General features: G+C 33.5%; 3 pseudogenes; 1 reads left to right on the plus strand and 2 right to left on the minus strand.

The window, feature by feature from the left end:
• Positions 1-1,357: 1,357 nt before the first annotated feature.
• LOC120173732 lies at positions 1,358-3,113 on the plus strand (annotated as a pseudogene).
• A 911-nt stretch (positions 3,114-4,024) lies between these two features.
• LOC120173733 lies at positions 4,025-6,376 on the minus strand (annotated as a pseudogene).
• A 4,929-nt stretch (positions 6,377-11,305) lies between these two features.
• On the minus strand, positions 11,306-12,828 carry LOC120173610 (annotated as a pseudogene).
• Between the last annotated feature and the right edge of the window lie 7,095 nt (positions 12,829-19,923).

The following is a 19,923-nucleotide window of genomic DNA, read 5'->3' on the forward strand; positions in this document are numbered from 1 at the left end:
ATTTATCCAAAATCACGGAAAAAGCTTAAATCCTTAATTCTAAACTTCCATTACCGGCCATCACCGATCACCACAACTACTATTGTCATCGTCGACGTCATCACCGGCCGCATTATTGTCGGTGAAAGATTTATGCCTGTAACTTTAACATAAAAATTATTACCTTTCTCCTTTCAATCTCTTCCTTTAGATCCCTTCATCGACTCAATAATCAATCTCTGTTCAGTTTTCTATTGAGTCAATCAGTAAACACCTCGGAGGAGGGCAAGTTACTCAGATTGAAAAGCTCTGTCCTTTTTTTCTTTTCAGTTTGAAAAGCATGCGAGGTCATAAATTCATGGACATTCATTGGCCTATTGGGTGCTTTCCTTATTCTTTTCCATATCTTATACACTATTAAAAATTAATTAAATTAAAAAGATATTTTATAAAATTTAAAATTAAATTATAAAATAAAAAAAAAGATATTTTATAAAATTGTTTCGATTATTCATAAAATAATCGAAAATGGGTTAAATCGAGTTGGGTACTAGGTCTATCATAACTTTATTGGAGTATAATATTTCTTTATATGTCATTCGACCTGATTCAAATTTAGGGAAGTTTCATATAGTATTTTTTTTAAGTAAAAGCTTACACCCATATTTAATCCAATATATATATATATATATATATATATATATATATATATATATATATATATATATATCATTTTTATGAGTACTATAGCAATTATCCTTAAATGTAGAGATCAATTATATTATTCTTTGATATGATCAACCTGAATTTATCCTTTAAAATATCTAACCCGACTTGAACTCTGCTTTTATATAAAAAAAAACTCATCCTATAAAATCGAATTAGATTGAAACTCGTCAAATTTAGATTAAATATCTATTATTGTTTAACATTAGAATCAAATGACAAATAAATTTATTTAAAAAAAACTTAAATAACATTAAAACAATAGAACTAGACTTATAACAATGGATTAGCTAACGCATTAACCAAAGTCAAAAAAAACATTTTATAAAACAGCAATGGTTCAATTTGTTTTAAACACGTGTGTAATTGTAATAAATTATATGGAGTACGTAGTATGTAAGGGAAAAACGTTGTGTCTCAAACAACAAAATGGACACAATCCACAAGTAAAAAAGGGGATAAACCACACTTTTCGTAACTTCCATTTAAAAATCCATGCAAAAAGGGAACCCCTAATTTTAGACGTCCTCCACTTAGCTATAAAAAAACCAACCATGCAAAATCAAGAACCGAGCTTTCTAATAAACTCCTTCCATCCGAGTCCCTTTCAAGTGTTTTGGGAACCGGTGCGAGACACATTAGCCAAGGATCAATGTCGGCCAAAATAATAATAACGGCGGTTTCCATCATCCTTTTGATCGGAGTCGCCATCGGCGTTGTTGCCGTGGTTCAATATAAGAAAAGCCATGAAGGTTCTGATTTGTCCCCGTCAATGAAGGCCGTTTCCAATTTCTGTTCATCTACTAATCACCAAGATTCTTGCCAGAAGACCCTCGGCTCCGTCGACAGCACGGACCCCAAAGAATATATTATGAAGTCTATCTTGGCCGCCGAGGATGCGGTGAAAAAATTCTTCAATTATTCCGACTCCTTGATCGTCACGGTCAAGAACGATAGCCGAACGAGGATGGGACTGGAAGATTGCAAGGACATGATGGACTACGCGATTCAGTCCCTTCAGGCATCGTACTCGGAGGTCGGTGATGCTCAGTTGCACAGCATGACTGATCGGGTGTCAGATCTCAGGACGTGGCTGAGCGCTGTTATATCGTACCAACAATCATGTTTGGATGGTTTCGAAGACAAAGATACAATGAAAAAGAACATGACGGACGGGATTACGGATGCTAGTGAACTCACATCCAACGCCTTGGCGATCGTGACGAAATTAACGGAAATTCTTGCTAAATTTGGCCTCCAATTGAATGTTCCCAACTCTCGTAAACTTCTTTCTGTTGAGACACATGGCTACTTCCCCTCATGGTTCTCGGATGTAGACCGAAAGCTTTTTGCTAAGATCGATAACAATAATATTAAACCGAACGCGATTGTGGCCAAAGATGGCAGTGGCCAGTTCAGGACAATTGCAGCTGCCCTCGCGGCTGCTCCCAAGAAATCGGCAGTTCGTCATGTTATCTATGTCAAGGCCGGAATCTACGATGAGTATATCACCTTGGACAAATCATTAACCAACATCCTTATGTTCGGAGATGGGCCAAGAAGGACCATTGTCACTGGCAGAAAGAATTTTGTCGATGGCGTTCAAACCTGGAAAACTGCTACTTTTTGTAATTTTTCAGTCCAACAATTGCATCAAAAATCTGTTGGATAAATTTGTTATAGTAAATGATTTCGTGAATTTGATCGGTGCAGCCGCTATCGGAACCGGATTCGTTGCCAGATCAATGGGTTCAGAATACTGCCGGAGCTGCAAAGCACCAAGCCGTGGCTCTTCGCATTCAATCCGATAAATCAGCCTTCTTCAATTGCCGAATGGATGCCTACCAAGACACATTGTACAATCACGCAAATCGTCAGTTCTTCCGCAATTGTGTCATCTCCGGAACTATTGACTTCATCTTCGGTGACTCCCCTACCATTATACAGAACTCGTTGATCATCGTGAGGAAGCCATTGGAACCAAGCTAACACGGTGACAGCACAAGGCAAGAGTGATCCCAACGAGAACACCGGTATCGTCATCCAAAATTGTAGGATCGTACCGGAGGAAAAGTTGTTTCCCGACAGGTTGAGGCTGGCGACATACTTAGGCAGGCCATGGAAGAAGTTTTCAACCACCGTGGTCATGGAGTCTACCTTGGGAGACTTGATTCGTCCCGAGGGATGGACGCCGTGGGCCGGAAGCGCTTTCGAAGATACTCTCTACTACGCCGAATACAACAACCGTGGCCCCGGTGCTAATCTCGACCGGAGGTTAACTGGAAAGGTTATCACAAGATCGATCGGAACACCCGCCATGAAGTTTCACACCTCGACCATTCCTTTTGAGTCGTGAGAATTGGTTGCCCGCTACTGGCATTCCTTATGTAGCTACTTTTAAAAACTAGTTCTCAATTATGAGCTTTTCAGGTTTCTTTAATTAATGTTTAAAGAAGTTGGTTTTATTAAATTACCCAAATAATATTACCGAGATTAATAATTAATAAATATTATTAAAAAATGGTTAAAAAATTGTGAATTAATTAAATTGAATTTTAAATTTAACTCAAAAACAGAATATATATATATATATGCCAATCAGAAAAAAATTCCACGTCTACAAATATATCCATAAATTTTTTTAAAAAAAATCCATGTTAATATTAGACTGATAAAAAAATTAAAACTAACGAATTTTGATTACGTTTTTTTTTTATAAATTCCAGTTTTATTCTGCAATTTTATGCTGTTTCGCATTTAAAAATCATTTGTTTGGCTAAAAGAAATTTAAAATTTTCATTTCTGTTTCCAAAGTGATGGCTAAGTCTAGTTTGGGTGAATCAATGATTCTCGATTCATTTCTTACTTTAATTTCAATAAAAAAGATTTAAAGAAATTTTAGAATATATAATTTAATAATATTTTAATTAGATTAAATCGTGAATAAATTGTTATCTTAAAATTTAAAATAGATTCTAACTTGGAAGAAGAAAAATTCATTGAAAATCTTCTAAAAGAGAAGACTCTTGAAGAAATAAGCAAAATATAATTTTTATCTTAAAATTTAAAATAGATTCTTACTCATTTATTTATATATTATACAAGTTTTATAAAAAAATATTATATATATAGTTCATATATAAAATGTGAATATAATATAATAATGTGATCATTGGAAAATTACAATTCCAAGAATAGAAATAAGCAAAATATAATTTCACTTATAACAAAGAATTCATCTGAACTATAGATTTCGGTCACAAGAATTTCAGTATTTTCATTTCACCGTTGCTGCAAAATAATTACACTGTTTGCCCATTTCATTAACACGAATCGTTTAGTAATCAACGAAGAAGAATACTGCAAAATCTGAAGCTTTCATTCCTCAAACATGAAGGATTTTTGCTCTTTTTTCACCGTACATTATTTTACTAGGTTCTTAGTTGCTTTTTTTTTCTTTTTTTTTCTTCTTAAAGAGAGCCGACCACGTTTAAGCAGCTGATGGAGCGGTCACGTATTTAACTTCACCGGCGTCTGAGACTGTCGCCGCGCTTCTCCCACCAATGGTTGGTTTCTTGTAATCGAGTGACTCATCGTTGTAAACGTCCCACCATTTCTTTATCATTTAACGTCTTCTCTTTGCATGTTTTCTTCTTTCCCTGTGTACCTCCATGGCTTTGATCCCTATTTATTCACACACCAAACACCATCACCATTGATCCAACACACAAAAAGAAGAAGAAGAAGATACTATAGACACTCCAATACTTACCGCCGCACAGTAATGGACAACCTTAACATTCTCGAGCTCCACATTCTCCGGGTGTCGCCATAACATGGCGAGAATGAGATTGTAATCCAGAGGAATTGGCTTATAAATGTCCTTGAAGAACATGTTCAAAAAATCCTGTTCGGCAAACGGTGTTGGAGGGGTGATTTCGAGCGTCTGCAATAGATTTTCGTATGTTTCAAGGCCGGGCTCAAAGACGAACATGCCGGCATTGAAGTAAAGAGAAGGTGGTTGACCCTTCTCGTCCGGCCACTTGATCTTGTCAGGGCATTGTTGGCAGTAAGTTATCTCATATTGTGGTGTGTGTCTCCATGTTGTCTCGCAAAACAGTCCATCACTGCGTAGAAATGGCCGTCCGGCAGATCGAACAAGTGATCGACGTTGTCGTATACCTGAATGTCACCATCCAAATATATCATCTTCCTGTATTCGACGAATTCCCATATACGAAGCTTTGAATAGTTGATGACGTAGTAAGCCATGGCATACTGGGTATGATTATCGGGCGGGTAAACGGGTCGGATCTCTCGCACTATACATCCCTGGTTCTCAATTATGAGCCTGTGCTCCCCGGGCACGTCTGGCAAAACCGCGACCACCAATGGATACGCTGATTTGACCTTTCTCAACCCCTTGGCTAACGCTACTACGCCTTTCACGTAATCGCCATCGCCGGCCAAGAATGACGTAAGCTTTGTCGGCCATTGAAAATTGTTGAATTTCTTTTTCTTTTTTTTATAACTTCGATCCGCAAAGGGGAGGCGTTGCTGGGGAGATGAATTTGGTAAATATGAAGGAAGCAGAAACTGCTTTGGTTCTGCGTTAACCGTTTTCCTTCACATTTTACGAATAATGCAGAAGTGTTTATATAGCGCTTGTAATGGAGGTTGAGGTGTGTGGTAACCGTACACGTGTCTTTGATGATAAAACACTGGGAATTGTGGTTGGGAGAAGATTTTGGACAATCACATATTTTAATTAGTAGAGGTTAAAGTTGGAATGGAATGGGTAGGATGTGCTTATTTTAGTTAATTGTTAAATATTTGGGTAAAATACAATTTGTGTCACTTAACTTTCTTCTCATTGCTATGTTGATCACTAAAGTTTAAATGATTTCAATTTACTCATTAAACTTTTACGGCAACGAATATAAATGCAAAAACGTTAGAATCCCATTCTCCACTTGAAAAACTTTTGTCAATACGTCAACTCCTAGTTCATCGAAACGTGGAGAAACTTAGCATTACTAAAAGGTTATTGTAAAGTTTACGAGAGAGGTTTAAATTTTATATCTGAAACTATGCAAAATGAAAAAGAGATGGACATAAAGAAGGGCCAGTGGACGGAAGAAGAGGACTCCCTGCTCAAGACCTATGTCACTCTTCTCGGTGAAGGTCACTGGAATTCTGTTGCTCGTTTTTCAGGTTCAAAATTTCATGTCTTCTTTACCCAGAATTATAACGGTAGCTTTGTATTTATGCATCTGTTTCGACGTGAGAGTTGTTTTTTTAGCTGTAAAAGGACCGGAAAAGGCTGCAGATTGAGATGGTTGAACTACTTGCGACCTGAACTTAGACGAGGAAACATCAGCCTCGAAGAACAGATATTGATTCTTCACTCCATTCTCGCTGGGGTAACAGGTTTTTAATTACTTCGACTCTCGTGATTCAATAAACATGTGAAATAATTTCTGTAACTTGTTCTGTTTCGGAAGCTGGAACGCTGTGAAGGTGGTCAAAAAGGTGGTAACTTCTTGACCTCAACTTGCAATGTTGTAGGAGTCAATAAAAAAAAATACTATGTTGTAGGAGACCTTGGCTCATCAGTCCAAGATGGGCAAACATTGTGCTTGCTATAATTTGATTCAAATGTTTTCGCCATGTATTAATATTTATTTAATACAACCCTAGCAGTTCTTCATATTGCAGGATCAAATGAGGCCCCAAACCACGATGGTCTCTATGTATTTCTATGAACTATTTAATAATGTCTGCTGTATGTCATTGACTCGTTGTTAAAATATTTACATGAAATTCAAAATCAATGGTGAACACATGGAAGTTAAGCTGAATAAAGCTTCAAGATCGTATCAATTTTGATGCGTGTGTATAAAATATGTGTGTTTTTTCTGTGATGTTATATACGATTCTTGAATAATATTAATTTTCACATTTATTATTTTCTTACAAATAAGTAGGAGTATTCATTATTCGGTTAAAATTAAATTAAACAATTAAACTTAATTAATTCAATTAATCAGTTTGTTCAAGTATTCCTTAGTTAACAAATTTAATTCAATCCAAAAATGATTATTATTAATTAATTCGATTTAAAATTAAATAATTAATTTAATTTAATAAAATATTATAATAAGTTATATATAAGCCCAAAGCCTAGTCGATACCCCATAATTTTAATACCCAATAACCTACATATCATGGTGCTCTCGTTAGACACGAAGGGAAAAAAAGTACCATTTAAAATACTTAGCTATCTTATAAAAGTGCAGAAAAAGAAAGCTCGTCGTATTTTAGCTTTAATTTCTTCCTTTCAACGCTGAAGTTGCCCTCAGCCTTAGATTTTTAATCCTTCAAACTTCAATTAATCTAAACATAAACAAGTTAGAAGACGCTTGTAACATCCTCAATATCGGGTTAGTGATCAAATTGTAAAGTTTCAGAATTTGGTGACTAGAGTGGAACCATGGATTAGTTCAATGATTTATTTGGAAATAAATCATAAAAGTGGTTAGTAATTATAAGATGAATTGAGGGCAAAGGGTCATTTGACAAGGAAGATTTTTATTTTCCTTATAAGATAAGGAAATCACGTGGGGAAAAAAAGGTTCCAGAGTTCTCTTCTCTTCTCTTCTTCCTTCTTCATACGTGAAGGCTTGACTCAAAGGTGAGTTTCTTTGTTTGTTGATTAATTATTGATTTTAAGGTTGGGTTATGACCATTAGATGATAATTAAGCTTAAGGAAAGCTTAATTTGTCCTAAAACAATAAGATGAAAGATGTAGAAGAGATTAAAGAAATGAGTTTTGGATGAATTTCTGGAAAGGAGTTAATAAGTGAAATTTGAGAAGGAATTGACTGTCATCACTAAGAATAAGAGATATATGAAGTTAGAAAGGATTAATAACAAAGTTGAAAGTTTAACAAGATTTTTAAAATTTAAGAATCATGATAAGATATGGAAGATAAAGATGGTTTATATGGATATAAGTTGGTTTAAGTAATGGTAATTGAGTTTAATGACATGATAGGGGCTTAAAATAGAAGTATTAAGCTGAAAAGAGTGGATTTTCGGGCATAAAATGAATTCTGGGCTCTGTGCACCGATGCACATTCGATGCATCAAGGGTAAATTTCCAGAATTGTTCAGTGTGTATCGATGCACATGAAGTGCATCGATGCACCCCTTAAAATGGAAACATCGAATGCAATTAATGCATCAATGCATAGGGAGTGCATCGATGCACACGTTAAGGGATGCATCGATACACGGTAAGATGCATCGATGCACTTCAAGGGGAAATTGAAATAAACCTTTCTTTTGATCTAAGAAATGATAGATTAGTGTATATCAATTGAATACTGATATGTATCAATGTATGATTATATAGATATCGAGCACGAACAAGTTCCAGAACGATTATCAAGTTAAGATTCAATCGAAAGAGATGAAAGCATAAAAGTGGATTGAAACTTAGTGAGGCCAAGGTGAGTGCATATGCATTAGTTAATGATGTGTGTGGAAAAGACTCACGATGAGTCTACTTCCAACATTTGATTACATGATTTTATGAATATTAATATGGGTGATATGATTATTATTTATGCATGAATATAGTAATAGGTGTTATATGTGAACATGTGAATTATATGAAAAGTGATATGAATTACATGAAAAGAAGCTATATGTCAACATGTATATGCGAAAGAAGCTATGAGCTTATATGAACAGGTGATATGAAAATGTATTGAATGATATAAGCGAAAATGCCCATGTTATGTGTAAAGAGAGCTAGAGGTATAGTTGCATGCCAAGAGTCGAGGGTTCTACGTGGTCCTTCGGGACATATATGTATTCTTTGGAACATTTACAGGGTCTTGTGAGATACATATGTGATCCATTGAAATATGTATATGGTTCTTAAGGAGTGGTCCTTCGGGACAAATACAGTACATAGGTCCTTCGGGACAAAATTCATAGCCCCTAGTGGGACCTCTTACGAGCTGTGGTGACAGCATAGTGCACAACCTCAATAGACTCACATATCTACAGTTCTCACAGATGTACATGGGCTAACAAAGAGATAACAGTAAATATATATAGTACATGTAAAGTATATGCTTTTGTGATATGAATTGTATTATATGATTGATATGATGATGTGTGTATGGTTTGAATGAGTCATATGTTGATAAAAATGTATGATTAAAGGATATAAATGGTAATAGTATGGATAATAGAATAAGGTTAATGATGGAAAGGATGAATGATGTGTATAGGTGTACATTTGATTACATGAAATGCTATATTGTTTGGTGTGATAGCATGATATGATATGATATGATATGTTCATGCATGATTAAGTAGTTAGAATTACTTTAATGTGTTTAATGCCTCACTAAGTCATAGACTTAGCGTGTGATTGTTTCACACGTAGGTTACCAAAGTGAGAGGAATAAAGAGCAATGTGGAGCAAGATAGGTCAGATTCTCATTTACACACTTCAGATCAGAAATAGGTTTAAATTATGTATTTTGTCATATGAAATGTAGTTGACATGTAAGATAAAAGATTTGTACTAGAAACGCTCTAATCAATTCGTAAAACTATATGTTTTATACAATAGAAATTATTTGGATTTTATTGGATTTTGTCAAAGTAAACGTTTTGAACGGTCAATGTGACACCTAAGACTCGTATTCGGGTCGAGTACGGGTTAGGGTGTTACAACTCTCCAGTCATGTATAAATTTTTCATTTGAATCATCTCGGCGACAAAAACCCTGCACGTAATTTTCACTTCCAGTTCTTACGGAAATAGCCGGGAAAAATGTCATAGCCTTTGACTGATGCCCATTCTCCACGTGTGTATCCCTAATTTAATGAACTTGTTTTATGGCAGATGTTAGGGTTTTGGTTTCGATGTAATCAGTTTATTAATTTATTACATACATAAATAAATTGGCTTATACCTTTCTTATATATATATATATATATGTAATTTTATTTATTTAAGAAAATGACATAATTATGATCCAGAAAATCAAAATATATCCATACTTTAACTAAAAAATAGCTGTATTTCGCCCCCTAAACAAACCGTAGGTTGGGCACCAATATATTGATGCAGTTCTCACCATACATTAGTCAATGAAGGTTTGGCAAACTTCATGTTCTTATCCTAATTATCACGAGGATTTAATAAAATTAGTGGTGGAATTAAGGCTGAAGTACCAAACAATCTGATCCATTAAAGTAACATGGTTGTCCAAAACACAAAATTAACTCAAACTTTATAGGGGGGAAATCCAGTCGATATACGTATACGCATATGAATGGGTCCACTTCCGTATATATAAGCCGTTGTCCACAATCACACCAATTTTGATTATTATTATTGTTTGTTTAAATCATAATGATTGATGGATATTCACGGGCATGTAGTCATCACTTGATTGGCATCCATCATCCTAATTAAATAATGACAATTAAGCCAAATTAGAAATTAGGGTGAGTTGGTATCTTCTCCTGACAACTAGTGAGCTAATCGTATTGTCATCATGGAAAATGAGTGAATCTATATTCACGTAAATGCTAAATAATTAAATTATATAATATTATCCTGATTTTAAATATTTAAATTCGAGTTGTATTAGATATATTATATCCAAAGTCATTATTAAGTACAGTAATTTTGTTCCTTGATCTTAGATATGGTAAAATTCATTATCGAAGACGTAGTTTTCTTTTTGAAATAATTTTAAGAGCACGTTTATTTTAGGATAAAATATATAATAGTCCTCTGACTATAGAGTGTTGCTTGTTGAATTTATGACTATTAATAGTTATAAAATAGTCTCCTAATTATAGGGCACTCAACTATTAAAAGTTACAAAATGATCATCTGACTATTCTTATGTACTAATCTCATCGTTTTCCATTAAAAATTTGATGATCGTCTGAATTGGACGTTAATTTGTTGACTGAAATATGATAAAATATGATGTCAAAACTGTATGAGTTGTATATATGGATGTTAACTTATTGACGTTCCAGCTCATAAAATCGCTAATTTTTTAATGAAAAATGAAAACTTTGAAATATATGAATAGTCAGGTGACCATTTTGTAACTTTTAATAGTCGGAAGACTCAACAAATCAACACTTTATAATTGTAGGACTATTTGTATAGTTTACGCTTTATTTTATATCAATATCATATTATAAACAAATATTAAACCAATGATTATTATATCGGTCGAAAATCAATCTAAAGAGGTAAGTATCCTAATATGGTTTTAAACTGTTTTCTTTAAGTCTATCATTTTCATTACCAGAAAAGGCCATCAGACTGTAGTTGATCGAACCAACATTGGTTTTTGTCATAGTTGGAGATTGAAATAAGGATTACAAGTTTCCTCCCCATTGGTTGCCTTAAGAGAAGTGTAACATTATACACGAGATGATTTTGGTTGCAATGCAAACATATGTCCGCAAACTGCAAGTGTCCAATGCAACTCAGTTTTAGAAAATATAGTTTGGTCACATGATCGTGATATAAACCAATTGTCTGCTAGTTTCTATGCTCGTATTTTGTGCTGTCGGGGTGAAGCTTGAAGAGGTCGCAGCGGGAATCGCCCAGCGTAAGGAGTAGGCAGCTTTTTTGTATTCACCCCAAGTGAAAGGTCCTGTAGAGGCTAGGGTTTTGGGGCGAGACAGAAGTGGGTGAGGACCGATCGTTGCGTTAAGAGGTGGTGCACCGAAGTACATGATGGACATTCTTGAATTCTTCGAACGAGTTCGCCAACGCCCGATGCCTCACGCTCGTAAACCTGCCATTCGTTAGAACCTGCAGGGAATCACCGATGATCACGTAGAATTGGGATGGGTCAGGGGGACCGGGATCCATAACCCGTCATGCAAGAGATTTCGAGGCCGGAAACCTCGTTGGATCGTAGTATGGTAAGGATCTGAGGGTCGGAATGCTCCCCGAATCCGATTTGATCGTATTGGCATGGTTTGTTGGAAGATGGATAATGATTGAATCTTACGACCGAGTCGCTCGGGGGTCTTTGATTAGCCTACTGAACACGTACTTGTCTTGCATCCAAAGACCCTCGGCCACCAGCTCCAGAATCTTGCTTGCTAAATCCCTCACTGCTCTCTATATCATTTGCGGCACAACTGTAAAACAAAACAAGTTTTCATATGATACTTGTCCGAATTCCCGTTTGCATGCATGGATTTTTTAAAAAAATTACAAGTAGAAGAGAATGTTGGAATCTAACTCATCGATCGTGCTACTTAAATTACAAGTAGAAGAGAATGTTGGGAATCTAACTCATCGGATCGTGCTACTTATTTCCCCTACAAATTCTTTTGGAGATAGGGTAGGGGACCTTTTAAAGGTAGGACCATGTGCTGTTACAAAGAGGCATTGCATGAAATGTTGAAGATAAATCGTTGACAGTGTAAAAGCAATAAAAGGGGAGATGTCCCTTTCTAGGATACCGAAGCATTAATTGTAAACAATATGAATTCAAAATCATGTTATTAAAAATTATCCTTAAAATTCTTCTTATTTATTTGGATTATAAACAAATGGATAGCCAACGAATAATACCAAGCCACCTGCTAAGGTTTTTGTTAATATAATTAATGTCCATGGAAAAATCTTTTGTATATGAATGTATAGAAGATAAAGGTCAAAATTGAGTAACGTACCTGAAACTCTGAGGGTCATCGGAGATGGTTTTGGATTTTTCGGCAATGGAGAAGGGATTGGTGTGGAGAAGAAGATACTCGAGTTCACCCTTATCACCATTGAACCCGATGTTTTTCAAACCATAACCAAACGGCGTCGCAGGCCCTGCACGTTGCTTGTCACTGGCTGGTTTGTCGAAAAAACAAATCCCTTGGTCTTCGAGTGGTTATCGTGTCCCTAGGAACGCCATGGTTAACGACCTTAAAGAATCCGTAGTCTTCGCAGGCTTTGACGATCAGCTCCGACACGATCGACCCTATCTAGAGAAAGGTCGACGACCGGAATCCCACGGCCCTGGTTTTCATTGAAGCTACCGACGACAGCACAACCATTTGTCTTTGTTTTACCTAAAATATATATAATGAAGTCGAAGGGTTTGAGACAAGGAGAGTTTTTAGAAGAGGTGTGATGTTCATGGCTCTTAAGCTTGCCTACTATTTATAATCGCAAAGATGAGAGAAAATCATAAAACATTATAAAATTTATAAATTTAGGAAGACGTGGATTTAAACTGATGGGCCAAAACTCTTCATGTAAAATAGTTAAGGGGAAATGATTTCTGAGCACGTGTTGGAGGGTGCGCGTGGGAGAAAAGGAGGTGAAATTTTCAAAGGTGAGATGGATTCCAGTTTGGTAAAAGTGCGTTTGGAAAGTGTTATAAAAATATTTTTAAAAATATTTTTGAGAAATATAATTTAAAATTTAACTATTTGAGATTATTATTAAAATTTGACATTATATTATAGTAATATAGTATTTAAGGAAAAAATATAATTTTACTTGAAAGTAAATTTTTACAACAAAAATTAGAAATTTGAGTTTCTGAAATTAGATAAAAATTTATTTTTTAATCAATTTTAAATTAATTTTTAACTGCTTAATATTGTTTACAGGATAAAAAATCAATTTTTTATTGCCAAACCATTCTGGAACTGGCCATAATCAAAAACATTAGGTGGGGAGGCATGGTTGGGGGCCAACTTGCCTGTTGCGGCTGTTTGTCCCCTCCAAGCTCCAATTGGGTTCTCCTTTTCTGTTTTTGAATTTTTATACGCTTTTCCAAGACGCGTGGCTTTTAAATTATATCCGGCCCTTATTCGACTTCTTAATTTGATTAGAAAAATACATAATACAATCGGTGTATTCAGTCGATTCCATTAAAAGTATAAAAAATAATTAAATTAATCAATATATTTTAATTAATACTTATTAGTGTAAATAATTAAATTTAATCCTTTAAATTAAAGTGGATTAATTTATTATAATTATTTTTTTTATTACGATCGATTTAATTGGACCGATTCGATCAAAAATTATAAATGATGACCGTTTGAATTAATTTATTATAATTCTTTTAGCATTTTTTCCACGCATAGAATTAATATTTATTTTAATTTGATAATATTATATCAAATTAAATTGAATTTGAATAAGGATATTAATAATTTAACAAATCAATTCTTTAATAAAATTTAATTATAAAAGAATATTGTTAATGCGTTTTAATATCGTAAAGAGTAAAATGTTTCCCTAAATTCGATCCAAATCATTTACTTAAAGTCCCTAATTGAAAACGAATCATAATCAGTTCATCAAATTATATTAGAATTTGAGCACTCTAGTGCTGTAAGAACATTGCATACTCTTATCTTCGAGTTAGACATCATTGTCTTAAACTATTTTATACTCTATATCCATAATTTGTGCATAATCTAAGGGATTATTATCTCATACATTAATAGTAGGATAAATATTTCATAAAATATTTAATGCTATTATGTCTTGTTTAAAATTTAAAGCATATGATTTATGGTATAAAATTTACGGTTTATAATTTAAATTATTTAAATATGTTAATTTTTTGACAATATTTTTAAATATGTTAAATTACATCAAATATGACGTTTGTGACTTTTTTTATTATTATTATCTTAATTAAGTATTTCGATAGAATAAAGAAAAAGGAAAAGCTTGATGTTAATGATAAACTAATCAGCATCCACACCTGCCTTAGAGGTCCTTTTCTCGTGTTTCATTTCTCCTCGTGCATGATTTGAGCAGGAAAAGTGAACGGTGATGTATGTTTGTGCGTTACACCTCGATATTTAACAACCCTTGGATTCCTGAACCTTGAAAACCCTTAAATATACTCTTTAATCGCTAGGTTATTTGGACAAATTATGACACGTCATTGTTTGCTCATTTAAAGCACGTGCTTTTTAATGGTAAACATGGCTATTGGCTAAAGGGAACGTTGATGGTTTGTTTGATCGAGAATGACCTTGAGCTAGGTTGTAAAAAAAAAAATCTAAATTGGTATTTTAAAGTAGGAATCATTTGATAATTAATAATTTAAAATTAATTTTTATTGTGAGATAAACACTTTTTAGTTTTTTATTCACAAAATTTAATTTCAAGATGTTACCTAAATAATATCGAACTCCTCGATTCAACTATAATTATAGTTAATTATGTGAATAATCAAATATTAGCTTATTGCTGCAAAACCCATAACAGGCTTAATTAGACATTAGGCCTTTTAGGGTATAAGGGTTATATCTTTCTTTTATAAAGTTAATATATCTAATTTATTAATCTATTAATTCGGGCGAATATAGATGATATTGATCTCTCCAATACAATTTGTTCAATTTGTAAATATCAAATTTCATATTCATACCTTAATATAATGTTTTATAATTATAGATACACGCTCAAAAAAATTGACATTGTCGTTATCATATAAAATGATTGTCAATTGATTTATAAAATCGCTCTTAAAAGTGATATAAAATAAGTTTTGATTCTAATCCTTAACACTTTGGATCTCAATTGCTTTTCTAATCCTTAACACTTTGGATCTCAATTGCTTTTCCTTTTTATCCATAGACTATGACTTCTAGGGTTGAGTGTTCGATCGAGCTGAGTCAAAAAGTTTGAGTTATTTAAGTTTCGAACTTAATTTAAAAAATTTCAAGTCGAGTTTATAAAATTCGAGATGAGTCGAATTTTTGAGTTTCTATTTAAATTTAATTATAAATATTTATTATACTATATTATTTGATTCCAATTTAAATGATTTTTTATAACCATATACAATACATATATATTTCTTCATATTTTTCATACGTGATATACATATAATACAAAGTCATGGGACTCGACTCAAACTTGTAAACAATCCACTAATTATTACAAATTTCGTGCTATTTGATTGTATTTTACAAATCATTTTGATCTTAAAAAATTTTCGAGTCGAGTTTATGAAATTACAATTCGAAATCAATTAGAGTCGATTTTTTTTAATTAAGTCGAATTTTACTCACCCTAATGACCTCATGTGCGAAAGTGGTTTAAACATTCGGTTCAATTCATAATCTAATTAAATTAATTAAAATACTAAAAATATTTTATTCTAAATAACTATTTTTATTAAAAGTATTATTTAAATCAAATTAAATTCGACCAATTCAAACTATTTTAACTGTACAATAAACGTCTTATGGGCTATGAGCATGCCCCATGATATTAAGACAGGCAGGAACCCATACTAGATTACTTCATTTGAAGTCCCTCAATGTAGCTAACGTGGGCCGACAAAGGTACGTGAACCCAAAAAGGACTAGGGTCAATAGGTCCATGAATGTAAACGTCGAGGTCCAAAAGTCCACGTGTAGCTCATCTATCAAATGTCAGATAGGGGACTCCTTTGTCGTGAGAGGAAACTTGATCACCATTTCATCATCTGCCCAAAGTTTACGGATATGTAGGGGCTTAAATAGTTATTAGGCCTTCACAATAGGCCCTTACACTTTTCTTCTTTCCTTTTTCTCATCATCTTGCAAATATGATTGAAGAGGTGTCTTTTCCTACATTTTTTCCCAACTTGCAAAATATAATAGGTTTAATTATGTTCTCAACCCTTGTATTTTCACACTTTTGAAATGTAATTTCTTTATGCCAAGAATTTAATCCTTCTACCAGTCCGATTTGAAAATTAAAGTTGAACCAACAACACATATTCAAAATTCAACAGAAGTTAGTCGAAACAGTTGTAAGTAGAGTTTAACCTTGAAAATCAAACAAATAAAGAGGCTAAATTCCTGAAATCAAAAGTAGATGGACTAAATTTAAAAGTTTGAATGACACAATCAGACCTAATAATAAGAAGAAAAAGGAAGTAGATTATATGCTGAGCACAAAAATGACAGAATCTGCCAATCAAATGTGCCCCATGTTAGCATGCTACCTAAAAGATGGAAACCACTTTTTCTTGTGAAAAGATGAGCCCAAAGTGTGCTTCACATTCACAAAAGTCAATTGAATCCAATGCTATAATCATTTATCTCTTAACTAAATTCAACTATTGAGGGGAGAAATCAAGGCCATGTTGGGGACCTTGTACACACAAATTTATAAAATCAAGGGAGAAACGAAAATATATTTCATTAAAAATATAAAGAAAATATATAAAATATAAAAGAATTTAAGATTTTAAAAGGATATGACTATCCTCACCTGTTTCCTCTGGGTCCATCCCTGAATCCAATATCTAAGTATAAGGATAATACTTTTTGGTATAATCATTGTTATGTTATTTGATTCATTAATTGATTAACTCAAATAAAATAATGTAAAGTTCTATTATAAGAGTAATTATTTTATTTTAATTTGTTTCCTTCACATTGTATCAATATTTAAATATTTAATCTTAAAAGATAGATTAATTGGTAGTTGATGTCTAAAAATAATATTATAATATATATTTTTCCTTTTTTCTAGGTGTTGTATTTGCCCATTCCCCTGCACCATCCATTGAAATGTACTTGTAAAAGTGGCTCTCATAATGCCTCGTTCGGCCATTGAAATGGCAAAGCAATGGGCGGGGAGAAATAGGCATCAAACAATACCCGTTGGGTAAAGCCATAAAGCATAATCATCAATCTTGAATGGATTACGAACCATGTATTTTTCTCTACCATTGCATGTGATATGTCACCATCTTTTTTTTTTTTTTGGACTAAATGTCACGATCTAGTTCTATGTTACAAACGTACAATTTAACTTTTTTTAACTTAAGATTTTATAATTTAAATAATATTCGTTTAAAGATAATAAAATCTCGAGCACTTAAAAGATAATAGATAATTTTTTTTATTAATCTTACAAAAGATAATATATGTTCTAAATGTTTCATACACCAACAATCACAAGTTGTAGATGGGATGGGCATGGCCCCTTAATTTGATGATGTAATTATATTTTAAATAGATGGTAGTTTTGAAACTATTGAAATTAAGCTTTGATTTCTCTCAATTTTTTAATTTAATTATTTTCAAAAATATATAAGTTTTAAAATTAATGAAATTAAGTATTGACCCTAATTTTCTTGATTTTATTATTTCTTGAGATCGTTCGATTTTTATTTTTTTGAAATCAAACCAAAATTCTATTTTTTTAAGACCTAGAATTTTTATAATAATTGCTATTTAGGGGTAGGGGAAGGAGTACTGAACCCACAATTTAAGGGAGAAGAGACATGTTAATTAAAACCTTTTAACCACTTGCTCGGAAGATAATAATTTAATTTCTAGATTTTTCAAAGTTAAGCAATCTATTATACCTTATAATTCAATTGTAATTTCATTTTTGTCCGGCATATAAGTTTTACACACAATAAATAAATAAGATGATACAACTCATTATAAAATTGTTGATGATGTGTCATCATCTAATTCATTGATAATACATCAAATTATACATCATCCATATGATTAAATAAATTCTAAAAGGAAAAAAAAACAATTCTACGTTATAGTTTCACCATACGATCTAGCCAACTAGGTTGGGATATTATACCCATGAATTCGTTTTAGGAAATGCTAAAGCATTCCATGAATGTGTACACATGCCTGGTTTTTTTTTTAATACATATGAACTACTGCCCTCTAATTATCAAAATTCTACCAATTTCCCTGTTCCATTCCCTTCATATTTCCCCCTGCGGATAAGCAGGCCCTGCACCTTTCCTTTGCTTTTTGCAGATTTAAGAGATGGAGTCTCAGACACAGCAAAAGGGAAGGACATTGATGCATCAAAGAGCAGGAGTTATGTATGTAAATGCGACAAAATCATCCCCCGCCTGACAAACAAAAACTAATGTGTGTTCCTAAAACTGCACACGACAACAGCATCAATGATATGCATTGGCCTATATATCAGCACTGTATATCAGTGAACTGAGAGAGAGAATATCAGTGACCTTTCGATGGCGAAAAATGATAAAACAAAATGTCAAACGGTTTGACTCACTCGAAACACAAACTAGAATTCAACGCCTACTGAAATAATGAAATACAAAATGAAAGTAACTACAACATCATGGAGGTTCATACGATCAAAACTCGAACCACTCGTGTCAGTTGATTCAAACGTTTGATGGTAGCTCAGGAGGGATAGACAGGGATTGAGTTGGTGAGTTAGGAGGGAATCGTTGATGGTTCGAGGTTGATATGAGAGTAGTGCATTTAGGTTGGGGTCTTACAAGGTCAAGAAAAGGCCTTACAAGGTCAAGAAGTGAATATGGTGGAGGAAGAGAAGAAGAAGAAAGAGGAAACAGGTTGTTCTTGTTTCTTCTTTAAAATAAGCTCAGCTAGGATAGCACCAGAAGAGAGGTCAACATCCTTTGATGTCAACAAGCATCGATCAACGTCCATGGAGATTCCTCTTATGCAAAATATCCTCAAGATGTTGCTGTCAACAACCATGATAGTTTCAAGGGAGAATATGTCCATGATGATGATGGTAACTTGAAACCTGGTGAAGATCAGATGGGAAAATGAGTGTTTTTGTAAGCTTAATTGATGAGAAAAATACTACTGTGAATGGCCGAGCTGCTTAACAATAAGGATCTTTGGTTTTCTTTACCAAACCTAATCTGTGTTTTCTGTGATCATAATAGCAACAAAGAATCTGTATTTTTTTACAAGAACAAAAGCAAGAAGTGAGGTTGTTTAATCATGAGATCCTAGATGCTGAAAGTCACTGAAAGGGATTAAAAAGAGGAAGAAATGAGCAGATTTCTCATACCTTGAGGCCTAAACCTTTGGTTTAGAAAGATGGAATGGATGATTGGATGGTGATGCAGGAAATATAAAACACGAGTTTACCCAGTTAATGGGCTGTCCCTGTGGACCCCAGCTTCCAACAATTTTAGACCCAAATACCTACTATCGGTATTTTACAAATCAGGTTTAAAGGCCTTGGAACTTAGAAGAGTTCAAAAGTTATATCTTTGTTTAATATTGGTAGTAAATTTTATAGTTTTTTTAAAGAACAATTTTATAATGATAGTCGAGAGTGAATGAGAATCGTTAACGATGAACATCATTAAATGAATTCATAGAATATTAAATTATAAAGTACTA

This window comes from Hibiscus syriacus, unplaced genomic scaffold (genome assembly GCF_006381635.1).
Source record: "Hibiscus syriacus cultivar Baekdansim isolate YM2019G1 unplaced genomic scaffold, ASM638163v2 tig00111983_pilon, whole genome shotgun sequence".
Lineage (NCBI taxonomy): Eukaryota > Viridiplantae > Streptophyta > Magnoliopsida > Malvales > Malvaceae > Hibiscus > Hibiscus syriacus.